A 16,697-nucleotide genomic window follows, 5' to 3' on the forward strand; every position below is an offset into this window, starting at 1 on the left:
AGAAATGTATTACTCAAGAGTTTGGCCTGTCCAAGGTTTCCTGTTTTCAAAGTTTGAATGTGTTTCTGGTCTGTCCTAAAGCTTTATGGAAATATAAACAACATAACAACATACTCAGTCAAGGACAAAGGCAGCTGAAAATCCGAGAATACTTAGATAAGGGTTTGGTTGTTTTTTTTTAAGAAAAAGGCTATGAAGTATTTCTAGAACCTCGGACTTAAAAGAAAACTATAGATTCTCTTTAAAAAAAAATGTTCGAAAATTCGGACAAAAATTGCAAAAAAGATGCAAGTGGTCTTCAAAGAAAGGCTGGTGAACCGACAACACGTGAGTTACGCCGCAACACGACTCTTTGATGTTCAAACTAAAAACAATGCATAAAAATGAGCTTCCGACATGATGGTGGCATCAAATAACAAAAGAAATTAACGATACCGGTCTGCATCGAAAAACCAAAGAAACCATAAAAATGGTACGCAGTATAATCTATTATTTCGACACATTTGGCCAGCTTACATAGTAGTGAGATACTATTATGGACAAATATATGCATAACATTTTTTGGACTTGATACATGATACATTTGTTGAAAGAAAAGATTGTGAATGGTCATCCTTCTTTGACACGCCGAACGTATGATTTAAAGGTTGTCCGCAGCAGGACATCGTCTTTCTCAATGACTGCTGGTGTGTCCCTTCTGGCTGTCCCTTCTTCTCGACCTCCTCGTTGCTGCGGTCATCAGCCGTTGGTCACGTGGCTGCACCGGCGGATACAAAGGAATTCTCTGTGGTTCATCTTTCTCTTCACTTAATTTTAAAACTTTGTCACAGAGACACAGTTCTTTATCGGAATTACTCATTATTGTGACAGGCACAGCTCCTAGTCTGACCGTGTAGCGAGGTCGGACACAAACAAACCGCGAGCCAAGGACAAGAAATTCCCTGTCATTGCCACGAAATTACAGGTTTCTCGAGGCCATGACACAGCAACGGTAGCAACAAAAGTGAAAGCCAGGCTTTGTGTGAAATGAAATCACGTGGCCTGACGTGTGTGCCAATGGCGGAGCACAAAGGTTGGAAGCAAACGAAACTGTGACAATGGGGATGACAAAAAAGCCAAATACATTAGGGACTTGGGACCTTTCTTCTACTGCAAGACATAGTTCCTTTTTTAATTCCCTTCTGGGGACTTTCGGCTCATGTCTGTCAACGTCTGAAGGGAGAATATCTGGCTGCCAATAAACTACCAAGAAAAATTGCCATAGCGACTTTCTATAAAAACGATAACTCGAATTTTAGTTCTTAAAAGCCTTCTCCCAACCTACAGAAAAGGTAAACTACTTTTTATTATTATTGCTCCTGCTGCTGCTGCTGCAGTGATGTCAGGAAGATTGGCCTTATAATGAACATGAGGAGCTTTTTATGGCGTATTGTAGAGTCATGTGATTGTCAAACTGTATGTGTCATGCCGGTGAAATATTTGTATACCTGGATGACCTGATAGAACACCAGTGGTTATTACTATACTTAGACTACTGAATGATATATATAGCGATTGTCTCTGAGACTTAGTCAAGAGAATGAAAAAATTTTGTAATTTTTAAAGCGATCAAACTTGATTTTATACTTGTTTCATCAACATGCTTTCACTTTTTTTTTTGAAAGAAGTACAGGCTGTTGTTGTTCTGGTTGTTCTGTTTAAGAACAAAATCTGTGGAAGTGTTTACAGCTTTCTGAACCAGAAAATAAAAGGCAAAACAAAAAAGGAAAACTTTCACTTTTGAAATTACTCTTCCAAAAGAGTAATGAAACAGAACAAACAGCAGTGGACCTATTGTTGACTTTTGAATGTAATTTTTACAACTGACAATTTGTTTTCTAAACAGTTTGCTTTGATGTCTTCCCCAAGGAACCTTTTTTATGAATGCGACCTTTGGCTGTTTACATCAGAGAATCAAATCCGCATCAATTCACAGCTATCTTCGTGAGTTGAGGACCCTAATCCTTGTCAGACTTGAAAAGCAAACTGTTGATGTGAACTGATTCACCTTTCTGTTCTTTGAGTAACAAAGCCTCACGGCGCTAAACAAAGCTAAATGACACAGGCATATATCATTCCAGTGAGAACAAATCCTATTATTCAAATATGTATAAATGCAACCCTAAGTTCCCTGTGTTGTCAAGAGTTCCCACCCTGGAGGAATGGCCAGTACATTATAGACCGAGAATTGTTTGGTGACCAAAGCGCATTTGGTCTCCTCATAGGAGGATGAGTCATGGCGATGTGGTACCCTACTGAAGCTTGTTTCATGCAAGATGCTTTTTTAAAGGTAAAAGACTTGTGGATGAGTCATCTACACTTCCCCCCCCCCCAACAAACAGTGTCTTGGGCGGACTCCATTAGAGTCTGACAATGTCTTGATAAACACCAGAGAAGCCAGCTACATCATGGTGTACCATCGCTGGCAGTCCTCGGAACATCATGAGGAGTCCTTGTGTTATCTATGGACGCCCTCGCTAATGTAACTACACCAGCTTCTCCCACTACTCCTGTAAATCGTTGTCTGTCGTCCCTGGAGGCTCACAGGTCTCTCACTCCAGGCTTTGTGACAAGGTTCATGACAAGACAAAGGTAAGCTGACAGGACTTGATGATTAAAGGACTCATAATAATTTTTCTGCTTGTAGCAGAACTAGGTCAGAGTTCAGCTGAGGTCATAGAAATGACATTACAAGAGAGAATGACGTCAACCGGTAATGACGCATGTCAGGATGACGTTATGAAAGAAGCAGACGTTTGGAAGATAACATGGCGGCTACATCAAACTAAAGTTGACTGATACAGACTTTATCTCCAGTCAGAGAAAAGTTTATTCAAGTTTATAATTTTAATCACAATGAGCTGTTGTACGCTACATCGTGTGGCATGACGTAATGTTTGTAACTTCATGTCGGCTGTCATGCTTAAAGCTGTGAGTGACGTAAGGCTTTCTCTCTCATCCCATTATTTGTGGGATCGTTGTTATTCCCCAGAGCCAATCTGACAGAGAGGAGAGATATTCAAAGGAATTCGATGTCAAGAACGAAACACGTTACGACATCAATGTAAATGTGGATGAAAAAGAAGGAAGAGGAAAGAAGCGATGTGTGTGAGAGGAAGGGAGGGGATGGACAGAGCGAAGGAAAGTAAGATTAGAGAATGGCGCTGAGAAATAATCTCTCAGATGAACTGCTGGGGGTCCGACCAAACAAACGTGGGGTTTAGGCAGACAGAAAGTATGTTTATCATAGATAAAAGAGATAAAGGTATCTGCTAAACTTTCGGTTGTTGGGAGGGAGGTGCTGAAGACCACGCTTACTCTGGGGGGTTTACTTTGTGAGGGTGGTGTCCTCTACTCTCACTCGCTGTCACTCTTTAGAAGTTTTTACTGGGGGGGGGGGAATTGGTGTTTTACGCCGTGTCAGCAGCTAAGGCTATATCACGGCAAGCAGCCAGCCCTGTAAACAGATGCCACGTGCAGAGAAAGAACAACGTGCCCGAGACGAGAAATGAACTCAGCGCAGCCAACCTTCACTGTATTGGTGACAGGCGCTAACAGCGCTAACCGTTGCGCCACCGGGCCGCTCGTTTTATTTTACTGGGGGGGGGGGGAGTCCACCCTTTCAAACAACTGCATTTCGTAAACCGATATTTGTCGTATACAAGCATGTGTTTACTATGCTTGAATACTAGTTTATTAGGAGTAAATATGTTTATCGTGTGAAAACGTTAATTTCGCATAACTCACCCGCAATTAATAATAGTCTGTAAACAACATATTCATCAGGAGTAAAACCAGTTACATTTGTTATCATTATCTGTTTGCTAATTTATAAGATGGGATCTTTACCATTAATAACTGCGTTCCAAGTTAATGATGCGTGAACACGGTATTGTCAGTCATAAAAGCACTCGTCCCAGCAGTGACGATAGACAGACGCTAAAAAGGAAGAAAGAAAACCTTGTGAGAACACGTGGCATTTGAAAATAACCGACAGTTGAGTTGTAACTTTATAAACTTTCACGCTGTCTGCCAAAACCATTTCATGTAGGGACGCATGATAACATACATTTCAAAATGAGTAATGTTTGCTAGAAAAAAATCTCCACAAGTTTTAGACCTTAAGAGAGGTATACATTTCAGCAGGACAGATGATAAAAATTGTTCTGCTCAAGAAAAATGTTTATCGTGTTCGGAATAAAATATTAACATCAAATTAAAATCAGGTCAGAATTTTCTTGTGTTTTACAAGGAATGTCTTATATAAAGTAGCTGACATACAGCATGGCATTCTCTTATTGGCGAGTCCTTGCTTGAAGTGGAGGGATGCCCTACTGCCCACTGTGCCCTTGACATGGCGACATCTTGCTTACCAAAAGACCAGAATGTTCCAGACCTCTGGGCATGCGCACTCTGTCAGACGACAAGGGTGTGGGAGGAAGGGGGGAGGGAAATGCAAATGATGTCAGCAGTCTGGCATGGCAAACAGAGCTGCTGTTTACACTTCCAAGACAAGAACCGTTGCCATCCATCACCATTTACAAACTCTCCTTGTGGAAAGGTCACAGTAATGTAGTTAGTCGCCGACGGACAGAAAAAAAGTGTCACCTTTCTTAACACCGTTGGTAGAAGATTCATGGGATGCAATTTCTGCTCGAAAGGCCGCAGCTTTGCCCTACTAACGAAGACTAAGAGGTTTGCACTCTAGAATGTTTTCACCCTGTGCGACACAAATCCATTCTCGGGTGTTAGTGATGCAACGAGGACTGGAAGCTTCAACGGATGCAATCCAGTGAGTCCAGTGGACTTAACAGAGATGGATGATTTAACTCAATACATCCACTTCCTTTCTGAAGATGCTCATACCGTGTGGTCGGAAAGGTTGAATGAATGCGAGGATGGAGAGTTACACAGAGGTATGAATGGTCCAGTGTTGATAGAAGTTATATGTGAGAGATCTGAGTATTTAGAAATAAGGTTACATTAACAAAATGAAAGTAAGACTACGAAACTTGCAAAGACACGGACCTGGGTATGGGAATTGCTCAAAAGGAGACATAATTTGCATGCTAAAGAGAAGGGACAGCGTTGCTTCCCAAATGGAATTTGAAAGGAAAAATAGACGTTAATGACCAACTGGAGAAGCAGCTGGATGTCTGCAGTTTGAGCACGGTTACCACCCTCTTAACTCACCTTCATCTTATCAAAGACCATGCAAAGTGAGGAAGGCAGTGTATTGTGATGCCTCGCCAAGGAATCCCCTGCTCGTCGCCCTGCTTAATCACAATCATCAACAGCGGCGCAGGGATGTGACCCACCTCCGCCCTGTGTCTCCCACATTGGGATCAAATTCTCTCCAGCAGGAGCTTTTTTTCTTAACCATCCCCTTCGCCTCCAACCTCTCTAATTCCTGGTTATTTTCCTTTGTACATCATTGTTGCTTCCCTGCCATTCAGTGTCTCTCACCAAGGGACGCAGTTTGAAGCAGAGTATGTTATCTCAGGGTAGCTATAGGGACTGGATGCCATGTAGGGTTGTGCCTTCGAAACAAACCTTGGAGGTCCATGGCTATAGTTATATAGGGTTTGATGTAAACATTAAACTCATATCCCTTTTATTAGTCTTAAAGTGTTTTGAGGATTCAGCGAAGAAAAAAAAGTCTTTTCCTTCTCTTATATGATTCTGTAAAAAAAAAAAGGAAGCAGCACGTGCACTGACGTCACTGACCTGTGTGCAGGCCACGTATGCACTACATTCTCCCCTCGCGTGCATGGGGCACAGTTCCTTTCGCTCCCCCTCCGTGTGACTTACATGCTTGCTGACATATCCCCCTCCAGTGACATCAGCGCTGACCTTTCGGCGTACACTACAGGATGACGAATGTAATTTCCGGGTCATGATCCAGATAGGTCGCCTGCCTCTCTTCAGGTGCGATTCTCTATTGTGAGCTCTGACCTCGATACAAAAACACAATTTCTTAGAATAAGCCAAGTCACGAATGTCAACGGTTCAAACTTTCGCACTGCTTGAAGGCATAAACACATCAATGGGCATCCATGACATTATTATTATTCCTTTTCACCCCCAGCGGAGCACAGGGCCGCAATCCATGACATCAGAGTCTGACTTTTGTGTATGTAGATGTTTACAGGATTTATCTCGAGAAAGAAAATGAGTTACGCTCAGTTTTGGGGAAGAGTCTGGCATCATAAGAAAGAAAGTATGTACTAGTATATACATATATATCTTTATACGTATGTATGGAACCTTTCCTATGACGTGAGGATCTTCCCGCCACCAAGCACCATCTCATCTGTCATGTCAGAATTCTAGTCTAACTCGTGAAGTGCACTGAGGTAAGGCTCAGAGTTGTCACTGCATCAGGCTGAAGACTTGGCACACACCACGTTGGGTAAGAGAGGTCAGTAATGGATTTAGCACCTTGAATGTAGCCGTTATATTTATTTAGCTTTATCTGCTCCCTGACCCTCCACCCAGGGCCGTGCTTAGGGGCAGGCGGACGAGGCATCTGCCTAGGGCCCCGCGCTTCAAGGGGCCCCGCGCTTTTGATTGATATGGTAACTAGGCATATGGAACTTGTAATGTGTATGCAGCGTGCTGTCAATGACAAAAGACGAGATATTCCTGAGGAAAAAAGTGACTTTAGATCTCAACTAAAACCGTGTGATCGTGGCGTGAGGGCCCCGCACATGCCCTTTGCCTCGGGCCCCGCGGGGGCTAAGAACGGGCCTGCCTCCACCTCACATAAAACATTTTCTTTTACATCAAAATATGTCAGTTTCGAAGATACAAAATGTTCTTGTTCGTGTTTCTCATTTTTTCCTTTTGACGTTCACCTCGTGTGGAGCAGCGAGCATTCACATCACAATGATTGTCAACAGCGCTGTCACGGTCAGTCGACTAGATATGGCACACCTCCACACCAGACTCCAAACCACGACACCAGACTCCAGACCCCTATTCCAGGCTCTACACCAGTCTCCACACCAGGCTCTACACCAGTCTCCACACCACCACACCAGGCTCTACACCAGTCTCCACACCACCACACCAGGCTCCAAGCATCAAAAGGTAAAAGGCTCAGACAAGCAGCAGACCCTGCGGTAAAACATGAAATTCATTGATCAAGGCCAGCATGAGGTGAGATCACTTTACATGTCTCGCGGACCGCTGGGAAGGGTCTTCTCGTCACGTGACATCTGTTCATAATAAGGTCTCTGAGAAAACCGCTTATTTTCTTTCTTTCACTCTCTCTCTCTTGTCTTTTGTTCTCTTTATCTTTCTGCTTGCATCGTGTCTGTCTGTCGTCTTTGGCATTCTCCCTTTATCTTGAAAATGACAATTAGATTAATCACGAGCACAGAAATTTTAAACTATTTCTTTTCCCATTTCCGATATCAATATTGCAACGATTATTGAAACCATCTGAAAAAAGTGTAGTTTTATTGGAGTTTTTGCAGCTTCCACTGGAGGAAACATGAGCAGGACCTGCGACGAGATGCACGAAGCATCTTTATGTCCACGCGTCTCAGAAGTAAATGAAAGAATGTCCTATGTGCTGAGACAGCTTCATGCAAGACTACTCACAGGGATCTGAGGACAACTGTCATGTACAGAGTCGTGCTGAGGGAAGACTGGAACCTACCCAGTCATTGAAACTGTGTGCAGCTCGTAGGTGTGAACACCTGTGGTCCTGTCATCTCACTACATCAGCAGCCAGCGATGTGAAGGTCCAGTGCACGTGTACCATGCAAGCTCTACACACTTAAGGACACACGATGTTCAGGGAGTTCATCAAAAAGTTTCTAGTGCGGCTCCACATCCAAGCAAATTTGGAACGACATTGAATTAAGGAGACAAAAATGATTCAAAATATGGGAAATGCAATGCATGACGGTTGAGAAAGAAGCTGCGAAAAGTGAGTTTAGAACTGGAATTACAACAGTTTAAAAAATCCTGGCAAAGGCTGTAAATAGACTGAGAAGGAATAGTGCCAATATGCCGGCTCGTGTTTATTGTAACTGCTCCGAGGCCATATTTTTATGCCTTCCTTTGGCAACAGCAGCAAAATATTTCTTTACTGCCTTTAGACTGACGCTGATTAGTTCGTCAGCCGTGCAAGCATTTCTTTTCCAATGGCACCCCAGGACTGAAACTGTAATTACACCTGAAATTTTTGTCGGTCTGCACGCTGATATATGAAAAGACCGTTAGCTGAGGTCATGTCAAATAATAAGATACGTTCAGCCTACCTCCTTCTCTCTCTTTCTCTCCTTCCATCCTTCTCAAAGTACAGCCAGTGGCCGTAGTTGAGATGTGAATGATAATTGCCTTGGAGCAAATCGACCTCTGTGAGGTCTGGAACCGCGGGGAAGCTTCTGTTCAAATCGGTACTGATGAAAAGGGGGAGGTCAGGGGTCAGCTGCCTCGCGGTCAGACACTTTAGGGACGAAATACTTCCCCTCTCCCTCCACTTTTCTCAAAATAAATAGTGAGAGGTGAGAGGATAAAATAATTAATTGAGAAAGGGGAAGATAACGAGGTTGTCCGGTTAATTCATAATATAGCAGGTCAATTGAAGTGTTTGGCGGGAAATGATGAAACTCACCGACACAGAAATTAATGTATGTGAACTATGGTCTTCATGGAATAATAGTGAGCGCTGTTAAAAACTGCATACAAGAAGGACCTGCTAATGGACACGACCCCACTTTATCCTCTAATTTGGCAAATAATGAGAGAAGACATCTACTTCACTTCAGATTGATGACGAGGAAGAGGAAAAAGCAACCCATATTCAAATAATGTTGTGATGAGGATCCTCGCCACTAGACGATGTGCAGTTCCCAGTGATTGCATTATCTCAAGCTCTGGCCAGGAAATGATGTCTGATGTTTTAACTAATTTCCCAATGCATGTTGATAGGTGAGGGTCGCCTTGAAGTGCTGACATTACACTCTTTGTAGCAACATCCTCCGTTAACCGCAAATCTAGTTTTTTCCTCGCTGATGACATCGTCATTAAACTCTTTATTTCGGATTTCCTCATTCTGCCTCTAATGTATAAACATAAACATTTCCTCGTCAACAAAAAAACTGGATAATAACACATTCACAAGGGTGGTTCTTTATTCAAGCCTCTGGAGGTCGTTTCGCGGGTATTCTACCCTACGACAGACTGAAACAGCTTTTCCCGTCACGTGAGGAAATTATGGAAACAACATGGAGGAGAGAAGTGCACCTGCAACATATGTAGGATGAAGGCCATCCATGGTTTCTTTAAATGTCAAAGGTGTGGTGCCCGCGGATGATATTCAGATGAAGATCGTTTTCCATGTGTTTCTAGAACAAATGCATAAAACTATCGGAATAGTCTTGCACTGAAAAGTTCATTGTTAATCAACGGTTTTGTACTGAAAAGGTCATAGGTCATGAACGTCATTCACGTCCGTTCATCTCAACTGTGCAAAGGTGAGTACAGTTTGCCGTGATGGAGCTGCTTCATTAAAGACCATTTATTGTGGCAGAGAAAACCTCCAGTAGACAGAAGTTGTAGAAGCCGGTGCCAGACTGCGGTTATCACACAGGCTGTGGGGTTTTTTTTCCATGGGCTTCGTGCAATAACTCACGTGGACGTTGATCACGTGACAACGCCTGGGTGGGGGTCAGGGCGCGGGGCTGGCCCTGCACACGTTCCCATGCAGCTTCACGCATGACTGCACATGGCGGCACGTGCAACATGGAAACACATCTTATTTGGTTAATCTGGCGGATTAATCAGAGCTTTTATACGAGAAATGTTTGCCAACGCTCCCCCACCCGCTTTCTTCTCCCGGGTGCCAGCAGGCGGCTGTTGCTGCTGCATTTCTCTCACTGAGCCGCCATCGTGAAAACCTCAATAAAACTGAAATAAAATCTTTCGACAATCCCAGTCGTGCTTTGACAGCCAGAGCCTCGTGGCAGGTAGGAGTGTAAAGCGCTGTGTCAGCAATCAATGGCATCTACAAATCACGATTACTTTCTGCACCGCCTCTTGTGTTCACAGACACACGGTGTCCGACAAGAAGAGTGAGTGTGGCCCTGCAACTGGAGCACAACTCTGTGTGTGTATGTATGTGTGCGTGCGTGTGTGAGTGTGTTTATTTAATGATAATAAAGTTCACGTATGTAACGCCATATCACGATCCTCTGGGCGAGCTCACGGCGCTTACAAACACACACACAGACACACACACGGACGCACGCTCGCAACATAACACGGACACGTGTTGTCTGTAGAATGCCATATGGGAGGAAGTATATGTTGCAGCAGTTGCTCCCCCATCCCCCACAGTTTATTCGAAAAACTGTAATCCAGGCTGAAAATGCTTCATTCCACACCCGAGTTGCAATCATAGAACGGGTGTAATAGGCAGGTCTGTGTCCGTGCTGCTGGGTAGGCTTGCGTGCGGAATTCCTCCTTGAAAGTCGGTGATGAGTTCACAAGCCGTCAGACGGGAGGCAAATCCACCGTTATAATATACTGCTCAAAATAGTGGAAAGGCCAGTTCTGTTACTTACTATAACTCGTCCATCCTCTTGTTCTTTCTCCACCACAATACTATGTCTGCATTCTTTTAAGTTGTTGTATTGCTAACCGGTCCACGTTGGTGTATGTATGTTGTGCTTATTTGTACCTGATTAGAACGGCTACATCACACGACCTCTTCCCCCATGACCCTGGTCTCTTATGAAGCTCATCGAGCTCGCCTCCTTGTGCGAAAATGCCCTATACAACCATCATCATCATCATCATCAATCATCAATCATCATCATCATCATCATCATCATCATCATCATCATCATCAATCATCAATCATCAATAATCATCATCATCAATCATCATCATCATTAATCATCATCATATCATATCATCATCACACGCATGACCAAACCGGACTGACATCAAAGTCCCGTTGATCTAACCCCCACAGCAAATTCACTAAAAAAGATTTCAAAGGAAATGTCCAATGTTGGTATAAACACGATTAATGAAAAGATAGAGACGATGACAGGGTGTTCTTCCATTGTTTTGAGCAGTATATTTTCATGACTTTCAACTGTTCGTCATCCTTCATTAATCGCAAATCCAAAAGCTTTAAAATATCGTTTTAGTCTGATGAAACACTTTGATAATTTTCGATACCACGATACACAATATCATTGAAGACAGACTTCTACTTCTCTCATATTTGTGTGTGTGCACGTGTGCGTGAGGGTTCATTGTGAGATTACTCCCACATTTCTGAATTTCACAAGCAGATGCAACTGCACATTGAAACTGGTCACCGATATGAACAGAAAATTTACCTGTTTTATTCAAAATCATGGAGTGAGAGAAGAATGCTTCACAGGACGAAGGAAATGAAGAAATATACTGACTCAGTCTAAAGCGCAGAAGTTTAAAGGTAAACACGAGTGCCAATTTTTTATGATTGGGTTAAGTTGACTTTAAATAATAATTCTAAAAATACGAGTCCATAGCTACATGTAATTTTAAAGATGTCAAACATCTTAAGTCTTCAAACATCGTCATTCTCATCCACCGGTCACCAGGAAAGCAGAAAAATTACTCTAATACATGTATTGTAAATCGAATCCAGCAAATCCCTGCATGTCTCCTAGTCAGACGAAGAAACATCGCTCAGGTTACAGTGTTCAAGAAACGATTTTTTGCTCAGAAAATGAAACGGCTGATTTTGAAATATATCCCTACAGAGTTTTTAACTTTAAAAGCTTCGACTACAGTTTAAAAAATTAAAAAATACAAACGGAGTTTAATCGACAGACTTGTAAGAAAATCTTTTTCATATCAAACCAATCACGGTCTTTGCAGTCCAGGTTGCATTATTATTGTTACTAAGTGGATGCATTTGAATTATTTTTCTCTCTGCATTATTGTTTAAAAAATATAAACACGTTTTAAATTTGCGTTTGTCTTAGAGAAACTTCTGTAAGTTTTTCGTTAGATAGTTAATTTCCAGCATTGTCATTTTATTTTATAATTACAACTTACTCCAGATAAATGACCTTTTGCCATTAAAAATATAATTTTAAAAAATTATACACATTTATCGATTGTCATTTATTTGTTCCTCATTTAGCTGCATGCAAAATTTACTATTTTACTTACTCGCACGTGCTCCTCATTTATTTGTCACCCTCAATTATTTCTGAGCTGTTTGAGCAGCACATCAACGTTGCCTTCATACTTTCCGTTGTGTTTAGCATTGTAGTGAATAAACATACGACTGTTGGTGTGTTTGTGACTGTGTCATACCATGTGATAGATGGCTATTTAACATATTGTACAGATATATATATATCATGGATACGTGGCCATCATTGACTCTGGAAAAGTGGACCAAAGCTGCATGTATTATGAGGATGGAACACTTTTCAGAGCAAGTCTGAGACTAACTGTGGCGTGGTACGATATATTTGTACATTAATTTTCTTTCCTGAGAACCTTTTATCCGCCTGCTGCACGGTTTTTCTGTTTAAAAAATCCTCAACAGGTTCACCGAGGAGCGAAATCCAATCCAACATTTGCCTCATTATCCGGTTAGGAATTTGCGGCACGAGGGGTTTAATGAAGTATCATAAAACAGAAAGGTCAGGTCAGCATTGATTTGTGCTTGGTTTGGCTTCGTCAAGCCGCTCATTCTATTGGTGAAGACAGGAGAGTAGAAATAAAATGAAGTCATCTGCAAATAAATCTTGAATTAAAAAAAAAACAAATCCAAAAAAATCTCATCCAGCGCAAAAGGCTCTTTTAAGCTGTTTAGTGAAATATTTTCTTTTCTTTCTCAATAAATATGATGAAAATAGTTCTGTTAACAATGGCATTCACTCCAGGAATTTTGCAATAATATTTGTTCATCTTTTAATTCTTTTTCAGAGTAAACAGCTTTAAGAATCTCTCGCTAATGTCTCCGGGAACAAAACTTCTAAAGAGAAGGAGAATATGGTCTTTCCTTAGAAGTTTCGAGCATTAATTTTGTGATCAATCATGTAGCTGGAAGCACACACAAACACATCGTTTGGAGAAATAACAGGAAAGGAAAAACGCAGGGGACGTAAACACTAAGAACAAAACCTAGTTTCGAACCGCGCAGGGTCAATCACAATTATACACATCCTTCGTTTCAACCTAACAGTATCTTCAATGGAATAGTCTTGTAAATTAAGTAAAATTGACGAGCAAGCAGCATCTAGACACCATTCATTCACTCCCTTGATCTTATATGACTGCAGTAGCATGAGAATATGGGGTTAGGTCCCTTTGCTGAGCATCTTTACTTCTGACTGATAATTATCGTTAACCCATTTCCTACTGCTCTACACGTGCATTGATTCATTAGAAGTTGAAAGGTAGATTTTTGGTATTGAATAACTGTCTCATTTCCAGTTTCAAAGACTTTTACGTTTTTTTCACGTGCAAACTATTGTAGGTTGGTCATTCTTAGACAACAGTATGGCTTTGAAGTCAATGGGTCAGTGTTTTTCATGTTAATGTATGTTATCTAATGAGAATCGTTTGAGAGAAACATGTTAGACTCCATTTTTGTGACAGTTAAGAGCACTAGGAAACTTTGAGTGAAAAAAGAGGTAAAATGTCTGAGAGAGCACGAGTGAACACTTTACGATGTTAACTGACTCTCGGAAAGGACATAGATGTATTATGCCTGCAGTTTTCTTGCTTCTTGTTATGAATTAATACATTCATTTGTGTGAATGTTTATGTTAAATATGCAGGTGTAAGGATAAATCTATACACATATGACACATACTAAACAAACAACGGTAATCTAATGTTTTAAATGGAGACTTTTCCTTCAGACATTCTTGACAGCCCAGGATGACTTGAGGCAAGAAGAAAGTTACTTCAACCTGACAGTGTAATCACTTCTTTAAGGGATGGACAGTTATCTGATGAAGACAACGGGGATGAGCATGGGAGGGAGGCATATAAACAACAGAAACCGACACCATGTCCGTGACGAGACAGATGATATAGTACAGCATCATCTGGATGGTCATATAATTAGACTGGTGGCCAAGAAAACAAGAAGAACTTATCCAAGATCCGCAAGCACAGGATCCCTACTAAATACACTTTTACAAGATGTGAATGAGCGGGTAAACCGCTAAAGTTAACAGTTTTATCACATAAATCCCACATCATCACGATGAGGTGGTAACGAAGTAGGACATGAAAATCTTCCTCAATTTAAGTCTAGACTAAACAAATGACCACGCGTGCACAACCAGACAGCCCTTAAGACATTAAAAAGGCTTTGTTTACAGTCTTTTAGAGAAGTAAGGTCGACAGACTTAATGTCCAGAAAGCAGTCAAGCGCGAACAGCGATAGTCGATGACGCTGCTAGGAGGGTGACGACCTCGGAGAAATGTGAGCCCCGACTAGAACAGATAGAAAATAATTGTCACCTCACTCGGCAACACTCAGGGGAGGTCCAGAAGGTCAGTCGTTACAGTGACTTAGGACTTCTAGACAAAGAGAAACAGTCTGAGGTCCTCTCGCGCCTAGTTGGCGCCACCTACCTCGTAAAGGGGGAGGGGGGAGAGAGAGAGAGAAAATGGATCCTTTCCTCCCTTCACTCCCACCACTCACTAATAAACAGGGTGCGGCCTTCCTTTCTGTTTGCTCTGGTTAATTGATGTTTGGATGAAGAGTGCTGGCTGTGTGTTCGGCCAATGGCATCCCTGGTTGTGTGTCATGTGTGAAGATGGATGAAGTTTGGGTTCGGAAGGACTTCTCGGGGAGTCATTGGTGAGAACAGAGCTCATGGTGGTTAATTTTCGACGTGGACGTCCATGTCCTAAGCCTCTTTCAACGCCAAGGGACTTTCTTTGAGACTGAAATGAGCCAGAAGGAGAAATGACTCGGGGGGAAAGCTCTCTTGGTTTAGATAACCTTCAAGCAAGGGAGCAATCAGTAACAAAGGACCATTAGAATCGTTAGTGTCGGGAAGACACTGGAAACTGCCCGACCAGAACTTAGGCTACCTGTAAGGTTAGAATACCTAGACACGTCCGGAGAAGGTGAGCAATCAGAGGTACCGGAGTCTGGAGTACACGACGCATCAGGGTGGTGTTCGTTCAGCGGTTGTAAGTAGCATTGTTCATCCCGACGCCTACCACCCTGTGTTGTATATCACAGATCATTATACTCTGGAGAAAGAGGGAACTAGACGTGTCACACTGATCATTGTGTTCTAGAGTAGGAACGAAGCAGACATGTCACAAACTATATCCTAGAATAACTGTCCTACTGGCATTGAAAATGAATACAGGTTAGGCACCTAAGTCAGTTTTTTCAAATCCCACCGTATTTTTTTGTCACGCAGTTAGCTTGTCTGTTTACAGAGCAAACGCTAAGAGAGCAAGCATTTATATTACTCTCAGAAATAAACGCTCGTAATTTCCTCTCTTATTTTTCTTTATCAAACTCATAGCGAGAACAATAGGATAAACCATAAATGGGAGATAACTTCTGCCAAGCACAAGAAAAGTCTCATTATTTCCCTTTGCAATACAATTCTTGTCAGCATCACGGCGCTCTAAATAATGTAACTCCGTGGTCAGCATAGATTACAACAGTAGCCTCTGGGAACAGACCATGTCCACGACGAGAGTAAGTAGGTAAGTGGCTTCATAGACTACACACCCTCTGTGGGATTTCTGTGGTACCCGACTAAATGTTTTATTAAGAGTCTGATCACCAACTTGTGAAACCCTACCGCACTTTTATAGACTTGCACTTTTCTTCTCGGCACTTGCTAACTGTTCCTCTACACTTGCTAACCACCGAGATTTTTATGAAGGCTAATGACTCAGAGAAAAGATCGTCCTTTGTTCTACTTCCATAAAAGATGTTTTCATCTGATATTAGAAAATGTGCTTTGAAGGCTTTAAAAGCTCCACCACCCGAGTAATGGCGATCGAGACCATTAAGACCTCACATCTCAAAGTCAAGCTCTTTGTTAAAACAAATAAATTTCTCTCAACTACGAGTGCACACTGATCGTTTTAAAATTTCAAAACAATTGTCAACTCTGGAGTTGCAGCTTACATAGTTTACACACGAAAATCCTCGGCTTCACCTACTGTTTGGACTGAAACAACTGTTTGTCTTCTTTGTTCATTTTTATTTTCTGTGCGTCTTCTACGTGAGAATAAAAGGCTTGACGGAAAGATATACGGTACGACCAAATGTCTGGGTTGAATTGTATCTCCTTAATTTTTTTTAAGAATAGACGGATTCTTCGGGCGCTGTTGAGTAAGCCATAGTCTGGCTAGCAATGATTGCTGGCAGTTAAAAGTTCGTCGAGGTGCTTGTATAACGGCCTTGTTGAACAATGTCCGTATGATTTAGAGCAAAGCTAGAGTCTGAGTGTCTGTCTGGACTGGGCTCCCTCACAAATTCTTCGCGAGGTATAAAATGCTTTGTCGAATGCTGCAATCTGGCAAGCGCACAATTGAGGAAGAAACGATGAAAGTAAATGAGGCTTGGCTGAGTGCTGGCTGGTGGGAGGAGGGGAGGAATTGGTGTTTCACGCCAACCCAGCAAATAA

This window comes from Pomacea canaliculata, linkage group LG2 (assembly GCF_003073045.1).
Source record: "Pomacea canaliculata isolate SZHN2017 linkage group LG2, ASM307304v1, whole genome shotgun sequence".
Lineage (NCBI taxonomy): Eukaryota > Metazoa > Mollusca > Gastropoda > Architaenioglossa > Ampullariidae > Pomacea > Pomacea canaliculata.